Source organism: Dioscorea cayenensis, chromosome 6 (genome assembly GCF_009730915.1).
Source record: "Dioscorea cayenensis subsp. rotundata cultivar TDr96_F1 chromosome 6, TDr96_F1_v2_PseudoChromosome.rev07_lg8_w22 25.fasta, whole genome shotgun sequence".
Lineage (NCBI taxonomy): Eukaryota > Viridiplantae > Streptophyta > Magnoliopsida > Dioscoreales > Dioscoreaceae > Dioscorea > Dioscorea cayenensis.
This window is the reverse complement of record NC_052476.1, coordinates 15,254,376-15,263,362: the sequence shown is the minus strand read 5'-3', so window position 1 is coordinate 15,263,362 and position 8,987 is coordinate 15,254,376. Positions and strand designations below refer to the sequence as shown.

At 41.3% G+C, this 8,987-nt stretch overlaps 1 non-coding gene across 1 annotated transcript; it reads left to right on the top strand.

The window, feature by feature from the left end:
• Positions 1–4,985: 4,985 nt before the first annotated feature.
• Positions 4,986–5,092, top strand: LOC120264211. The gene has a single exon (XR_005537380.1). It is a non-coding gene; the product is annotated as a small nucleolar RNA R71 (small nucleolar RNA).
• The last annotated feature ends 3,895 nt before the right edge of the window (positions 5,093–8,987 follow it).

The window sequence follows — 8,987 nt, the reverse complement described above, 5'->3', positions numbered from 1 at the left end:
TAGGCATAGTTGACCTTAGATTTGGCACTATGTAATTAAGGATTTCCACGACTCACCATTGCATTGATTAGGAAGCATAATAGAGGGTTCTTGCACTTGAAACAATTATCCTAGGTGGAGCATTATCCTGGTACCCCATCTTTATCGATTGCCTTACCCCCTTCTTTACTTTTGCTCTCTTACTTGTTGCTTTTATTGTTGAGAATTGAATCATTATCACACTCATTATCATTGATCTTTTACATAGCTAAGAATCGAATTAAGTATTTTTACTCCCTACTCCCTGTGGATTCGATACCCGCTCACCCGGGATTATTACTTCGACAAACCCGTGCACTTGCGGGATATACGCAAGGGGACCTTGTCACTTTTGCTTGTACTCAAGCAAAATAAAACACTGAAGCATAGAAGAAAGAAATAATGAAAGTGGTTAGCCTTTGGTTCACCAAAGCATGCAAGGAGAGCATTCTACAAGTAAGGGAAATTTCAACACTAAATACGAATAATCAATGCTCTAGCTAAAAACTTGAATAAAAAAGGACAACAAACCCGAAATCGTATAAGTGTGTGTAAACTCACTCAAGTCAAAACAAATTATACTCCTTAAAGTTCTAAGTATAAGGGACTTATTTATTTACACAAAGCGACAAAAACTAAAAAGATGGTAGTACCTTTACACATCCTCTAAGGTAGCCCTTTCCAAAGCGGCCGCTAAGGTGGCTTTCACACTTTCAAGGTGGTAGCTCTTTCTACTAAGGTGGTAACTTTCACTCATTCTATGAGATAGCTCTTTCTCTCATTAGGGCATAACTAGTATCTGACTTATGAGAGTAGCTCCATACTTCATAGGTGGTATCTTTTTCCATCCCCAAATGCACAACTAAACACTATATTTTTTTCTTTCTTTTATTTCCTTTTTCCATTTTTTTCAACAAAATAAAGACAAGAAACAAAACTAATTAGTCCCTTTAACATCGAACTTGAGTTTCCAAAAGAGTTTAATGAACAAGTAGTGCAACAAGTGTCAATCGGGCAAAAATTCCTAGAAATTTAAGAAAGAACTAAGAGCATGAGAACATTCAATGTTAAAAATTCTCCTAAAATCAAGAATACAATCATTGCAACTAAGGTGAACCGCCATTGGCTATGTGAGCATGCATGTCAATCAAAACTAATATAAAATACATGTGCACTATGAAACTCCCCCCCACACTTAAGTTGTACATTGTCCCCAATGTACACATTCAAGCTCACTAACAATGTAAAACAATCAAGAATATATGTGGGAGAAGCAATCAAAACAACACTCTCCTGACTCCTACTGTTGCATTTGCTGGAGCTAAATCGTTGAAAGTGATGTTCCAATGGGTTGTAAAGCACACAAGACCAAGTGCAAAAGCACCTTGGTCGTATCCATGACTAGTTCTCAATTCCCATACGGACAAGACCATCTACAGGCATACACAAGAGGGTTCAGTGAAGCTCAATAAAACAAAAACAACCCCAGTATATAAAAGATAAAACAATGAATACAACTCGAGACAAAGATAAGAGAAAATAAACTCAGAAGGAGAATCCTTTCCGAGTGTACAAGTCCAAAATATAATGCAAAAATAAAGAAATGAAAAGTGGAATCAAGTGTCGGTGTCACTTGGTGTCGGCTCTGCTGGTGCTGGATAATCAAAAGGTGCTGGTGGTCCGGGTGATGATGAGGCTGTGGAGCCGGAGATCGCCTAGTGAATAGCTGCTGTAACATGTTGATACGGGCCACCATTGCAGTATACTGTGCTAACTGTATCGCTCGAAACTCAGTGATCTATGACTGTAATATGCTCACAGCGCTCTCGAGCCTCTCAATATGATCATAGGCTCAGGAAGGAGTGAACGTGTGCACTGGATCCTCGATCTCCATCTGTGCAGAACCCTCCGATGAGCCTCCTCTGACCTCGGTTCTCTCGGTGGTATATGTAACCAAAATGTAAGCTCCCGGCCCATATTTGCGCACTAGTCCTATCATCCTGAGCGTATCAAGTCCAAGAGGGGTAGGAACAACTATATGTTCGGTCCCTCAGATAACATCCCCAAGGCTCATCCCCAGGATAAGTCTAGTGACGTAGGGCCAAGCAAATAATACTCCCACTCTTCCATTCTGGCCCTGGTGCCTTAGGAAATCCGCCACAACGTGCCCCAGGTGAATCGGCACAGTTCGGACCATGGAATATAAATAGAGTAACCCCTGCCAGTTCAAAACACCTATGTTGTCGGCTCGGCCATGCACAGATCTGCTAAGAACTGAGTGTAAATACCTGTAGCTCGTCTAGGACAAACATGTGGCCTTGGACACTCCCAATTTAAACTGCCTATGTGGAAATTTTCCACGGGTGTGGATTCTTACAGGGCAGTTCACAGGTCAAACGCACACCCCTGTGTCTTCTCGGGATGGAGAAGAAGCTCTTTGCAGAGATCCACACGGGCGTACGGAAATTACCCACTCTCGTGCGTTTATGGGAAAGTCATCCACACGGGCGAGTCCACGCCCCTGTGTCTTCTCGGGATAAATTTGTAAGTCTCTGCAGGAAAATGCACTCTCATGAAGAACTTCCACACGGGCGTGGACCATCACAAGGTCATTCACAGGGGCGAGTCCACGTAATTGTGTTCTCTCTGGATGAGCTCTGAAAGGAAATGCACGCCTGTGAGGAAATTCCACACGGACGTGTGTTTTTTCTGGACATTTCGAAAATACTGCAGGCTCTGCAGAAAATTCCTTAACATATAAATAAACTCAAGCCTACCTTATAAAGCAACTTTACCCAGAGAAAACAATGAAAATAAGCTCAAATAACCAAAATTCTCTGCCAAAACATAATGAAGCACACAATGACATCAAAAATCCACAAGAAAAAATCACAGTAAAAGCATTTGACAATCACGAAACAACACTCATGCATATTCATACAAACTCTAACTAAGAACTAGGAAAACAGTAAAAACTTGGGTTGCCTTCCAAGAAGCGCTTGTTTAATGTCACTAAGCTTGACGTACCTTGTCTTACCTCACGGGAGCTCATAGATGAAGGTTACCCTCTTACCCATTACTTGAAAGCATGATGAGCAAAGGCCCTTGAAGGTAGAGGGGTAGTTATCGGGCTTTGTACCGCCTAGCAAAGATTCATCCAACTTGTTCAGTTCGTACACATCCCCACCAGCCTTAGGGCATTTCCTGTGGCATCTCCTCGCCCGCTTCATCTTCTAGAGCACCTTCTTCATGATCCCCGGAGTAGATGGTACCTTCTCCTCTAGACCTAGTGCCATTACTTCGTCATTAACCTCATCTTGGTCTAGCAACCCCTCGTATATAGGTCTGGATTAAACATTTCCTGCCCATATTCATCAACTATCTGATTAGTAGTGTTGAGAAAATAAAGAGTATCATCAAAGTCACGAGAATACCGCATGGCTTCGGTGAAGTGGTATGTGAGCTTATCATCTCCAACCCTTAGTGTCAACCCCCCGCCGTCCATGTCAATCAATGCCTTGGAAGTGCACAAGAATAGCCTCCCAAGTATCAAAGGAACATCTACATCCTCATCGACATCCAATACTACAAAGTCTACAGGAAATATGTACTTGTCTTCCTTGACAAGAACGTCTTCATTGATGCCCCTCGAATGTCTCACTGTTCGGTCCGCCAATTGTAATGTCATCCGAGTGGGCCTAGGCTCTCCCAAGCTTAACTTCTTGAAGAAAATATATGGCATGATGTTGATACTAGCCCTAGAATCTGCCAATGCCATTTCTTCACCCAAATTGCCAATGTTGCACGGGATGATAAAGCTTCTTGGGTCTTTCTTCTTGTTTGGCATATTCTTTTGCAACACCGCCGAGCAAGATGCATCTAGAATCACGGAGGCACTCTCCTCCAATTTCCTTTTATTGGTAAAAAAATCTTTCAAGAACTTGGCATACCTAGGCATTTGGGATAATGCCTCAATAAAGGGAATGTTTATTTGTAGTTGACTAAACAGACCCATAAACTTATTGTATTACTCATCTACTTGGTCGTTCTTCAATTTAGAGGGATAAGGGATTCTTGGCTTGTACGGTAGGGGTGCCACTTCCTTCTCCTTGGTTGCTTCCTTCCCAACCTCTACGACCTCGGGTGCTTCAACATTGGTCTTCTCACTATTAGGTCTACCTTTAACTTCATGACCACTTCTCAAAGTGATCGCCTTCACTTGCTCTCTCGGATTAGTCTCGGTGTTGCTAGGTTGACTCCCTTGAGGTCTCTCTAATAGAGACTTCGTAATTTATCCCACTTAAATCTCTAGATTGTGCAATGAAGCGGTGTGTGTGTAAAGTGTAGCCTCGACCGATTAGAACCGTGTATCCGATGATTGCACAAATCTAGTCAAGGCCTTCTCTAGATCAATCATCCGGGTCTCCAAACCTGAAACTCGATTCTCCATGTTTGAGGCTTGTTGTTGTTGAAAACTCGGTGGTGCGGTGGCCTTTTATTGGCCTTGATTGTTCCATGAGAAATTAGGGTGGTTTCTCCAATCCGAACTGTAGGTATTGCTATAAGGATTGCCTTGGTTTCTCATTGTATTACACACATAATGAACTTGCTCAACGGAGGGTGTACCACCAACAGCTATCGGGCAATCAGAGGGGGCATGTCCTCCACCATATCCAGTACAAGTAGTCATGGCTGCCACTCTATTAGAAGTTAGAAGGTCTAACTTCTTACTTAATGATTCCACTTGGGCCGCCAAAGAAGTGACTGCATCTATTTCATGTAGTCCGGCCACTTTCTTCCTTTCGTGTGCATTCCACTAATAACTATTCATGGCCATGTCTTCCACTAATTGTCGGGCTTCTTCGGGGGTTTTACTCCTCATTGTTCCTTCTGCGGTGGCATCTATTAATTGCCTTGTACTTGAATTCAACCCATTATAGAAAGTCTGAATGATCATCCATTTGGGAAATCCGTGTTGTGGACATCTCTGCATAAGATCCTTGAAGCGCTCCCATGCCTCAAACAATGATTCCAATTCCATCTGCACAAATGTTGATATCTCATTGTGAAGCTTGTCCGACTTTCTCGGAGGAAAGTATCTTACAAGGAAAGCTTCGACCATCTAATTCCAAGTCGTGATGGATACTTTTGGCAAGGAATGAAGCCATTGCTTGGGACTTCCTTTGAGAGAAAATGGGAAAGCCCTCAATCTGATAGCATCATCAGATACACCATTGATCTTCAGCATGTCACAAACTTCTAAGAAGTTGTCTATGTGGTTGTTTGAATCCTCATCTGCCAAACCATTGAACTTTTCTCGATCGAATCATCTCGGATAAATGTCGGGCTTCATCTCAAAGTTTGAGTCAGATCGGGGATCACACAATACTCGATTGTGTGCCCAAAACTGAGGATCTAGCATAATCAGAAAGTGTTATCTATTGCTCATTCTGTTCTGCCATATTATCTGACCCTTGACCTTCTACTTCATCTCGGATTGACTATTCTTTTACATGTTCTTTCCCCCTTCTTCTAAGTGTTCGCTCAAGCTCAGGATCTCCTTCAACAATTTGTGAAGGGTTTCCTTAGGCCATAACCAGGAGTTGCAACCAAAAAGAAAAGAAAAATCAGAAAGATGATAGAACAAGAAAATGTGAAATAGAATGAATGATGAATAGCTAAGAAGCAAAGTGCAAAGTATCTCTAAACGCCTACTCCTCGACAACGGCACCAAAAACTTGACAATGCCCCTTGCGTGTTATCTGCAAGTGCATGGGTTTGTTGAGTAATAAATTCCCAGGTGAGTGGGGTATCATATCCACAGGGAGTAGGGAGTACAAATACATAAATTTCTATTTAACCAAGTAAAAATGAACAATGATTGTGTTGATAAGGTGTGGTGTAAAAAAAATAAAAGAAATAATAAAAAGAAGCATAAGTAGGTGAGAGATAAGGCAATTGATAGAAGTGGGGTACTTGGATACTGCTCCGCCTAAGATAATTGTTTCAAGTGCAAAACCAATTATTATGCTTCCTAAGTAATGCATAAATGAGTCTTGGAGATCCTAAGATACATGGTCCCAAATCTAAGGTCAACCATGACTAACTCTACACCAAGTCCCGGTAGAGAAACCGATCAATCTCAACACCTCGCACTGTGTACAGTTGCAAGACGCTCTAGGGATTCCACGTAATAAATCCTATTCCTAAGTGTAGACCTAACTCTTTGGTCCAGGCGGAAGGTCCCTAGTCACAATTAAGCCATAGGTGCTAAAATAACTTCAACGCTTCACTCTGTTGCCTTTGCAACTAAGCCCCAATGGAAGGTCATCCCTTAGCCTGTTCACTCTACTATGACCACAAAGAACTCTTGGAACATGGAGGTAGAGTAAGTAAAATCGAAGGGGAAAGGGGATGCTCCGCTATCTCTCGACTCACCTTCTCAACCCTCTCCAATCTAGCTTTGTCTAACCCTCATGGCGTATCACCCATCCACAAAGGTTACCAATATAGACTCTCAACCCTAGTATCACTCCAAGGAATAAATCATTCAACAAGCATTCTAGATTAGAAGTCAATTAAAACATCAATAAAGGAAAGCATAATAAAAGGTTTAAAGAAACAATAGCATCCTAGTATTCAGAAATCCAAGTACCCACTAGGGGGTTTAGCTCTCCATGGAGCTAGTTACAATCAACAATGAAATCAACTGTAAAAGTAAGTAATCCATAGAAAAACCCCCTCGGTGCTCTTATCGATGGTCTTATGGAGTAATTGAGTCTTCTCGAAGGGTTCCCTTGTCCGACCTAGGGCACACCTCTCCGGATCTATGCCAACGAAAGCTCCCCCAATAACCTTCTTCCACGTGAATTACGATATCAAATACTTCAAACAATTCCTAAGACATTCCAAAAGCCTCTCGAAACCCTAGCCAACAGCCTCCCAAATGATGAAAGAAAGTAGATGAGAAGAGGTGAAAAAGATCCCCAAAATTGGGCTGAATTGCGGATTAAATAGGATTGGAATCGTGCATCCACACGCCCCTATGGATGTTTCCCACGGGCCTGTGGAATTTACACATGAGCGTAGGGAATTTCCCCAAACCCATGTGGATTCTCTGGAAATCTCATTTTTGGCTGGCTGTGAACAGTACTGGTAGAGCAGTTGGCCAGAACACTCCCAATTTCACACTCTTCATTGAGGCAACATTAATGGGCACGCGTTTATGACGTACACGTCTTCTTCAATCAAAAGCTTTATTGGTGGAGATGTTATCATCAATGCACGAGTTGGGATATGCAAATGTGACTACCTTTGTGCCCCTCCAATCCATTGTAGTGACTTGAATTCATGGAGGTTGGTACACATTCACGTATCTTCGAGTCCCCATTGTGTCTTCGTGTTTGTTCCTTCCAATATTCCACCAAACAATGTGATTACAATCTGGTTTTGCCTTCTTTTCTCAATACTTAGCTTCACAGCCCTATTTGCATGAAAGTGACACAAATGCACAAGTATTAGCGCTAAACCTGATAAAAGTAATGCTCATCATAAGGAAAGAACACTTCACATTCTTATCACACAAGCACTTATCAGTCTTCCTCCTCCTCTGGTACCACCTCAGGAGCTACCACATCCCTAGCACCTACCGTGCCTACTAATGCACATCACCCAGCCTAGGAGTAAGACTTTTATGAATTTGAGTTTATGTTTTTGTATTTCATCTTGTTTTGTGACTTACTAGTTTGAACTCTTTTGTTAGCAAGGGCTTATTCCCTTCTAAACTTGTACTCCTTTTATTTTGTTAGTATGCATGTTTTCACCTTCTCGATTTAATTGAGTGTTGTGATCACCTTGCCTATTTTTGTAGGTACTTCAAGAACTAAGCCCCACCTCCTTTACCCATCGCTGGCTTTGTAGCCCATTAACTATGCTTGCACTGCAACTCTTCATCAACCAAATGGGGTAGTCTCTCTTTACCCTTCCCTTTCATGCTTATTTAATTATTATGAATTCTACACCATGTTCTGCTAATTAGTGTACATTGAGGGCAATGTACGACTCTAGGTGTGCGGATAGGTTATTTGCATGCTTAATTCACCTGTGATAGCTATGATTTATAGTTAGGAACCTCTTAGCTTGAATGAATGATAGTAATGAGTTGTAGTATTGTTTGTGCTATAAGGAAGTCATGTTTTTTCTCTAGTGCTTTCTTCACAACTTTGTTACAGAACTTCTGCCTTGATTTCCCCAACTAACCCACTGCTTTGATTTCTGTGTTAGATTGTTAAATTCATCCCTCAATGGTCTTGTAAGAGCTTTTGGTTCTTTTGTTCATTTTCCATTAGCACTAAGTAAAGTCTTGCATGAAGGAGCTCAATAGACATGTATATATTTGTCATCTTAAAAAAATAAAAAAATAAAAAAATAAAAAAATAAAAAATGTGTCTATGTCAGTATTCCTCGGCTTATTTAGCATGAATGCATCTATGCAGACTGTAATCAAGTAAGTCAGGTGGCTCTTGTGCCTAATCAGCATGTGTATTCTTCTGAAAGATTATAACATATTTTGTGTATTCTCCTGGGCTCTATCATCCATTAACATTGAATCTAAAGTGTTGACTGTGAACCAAAGGACTCTTGACTTACTAATGAGGGCGTCTTTAACATTTCTAACACCGATAGTCATTGAATGTGGTGTGAATAGGGAGAGCGAGGGAAAAAGCATACACACACTCATGAGGGAAGTACTCTACAGGAGTCATGACTATCTCTACTGAGTTGGTTATTGTACAACTCATTTTCTTGATTTCATTTCATCTGTGCTTGTGGGGTTCTTCACTTTTTCAGCCTGAGGTCGTACATTTAGCCGTTTATCCTCTTGAACATGTTTTTCATGTGTGTTTTCTTGGGGACAAGCAAATGCTTAGGTGTGGGGATGTTTGATAAACGCCTAAATGTACATATTT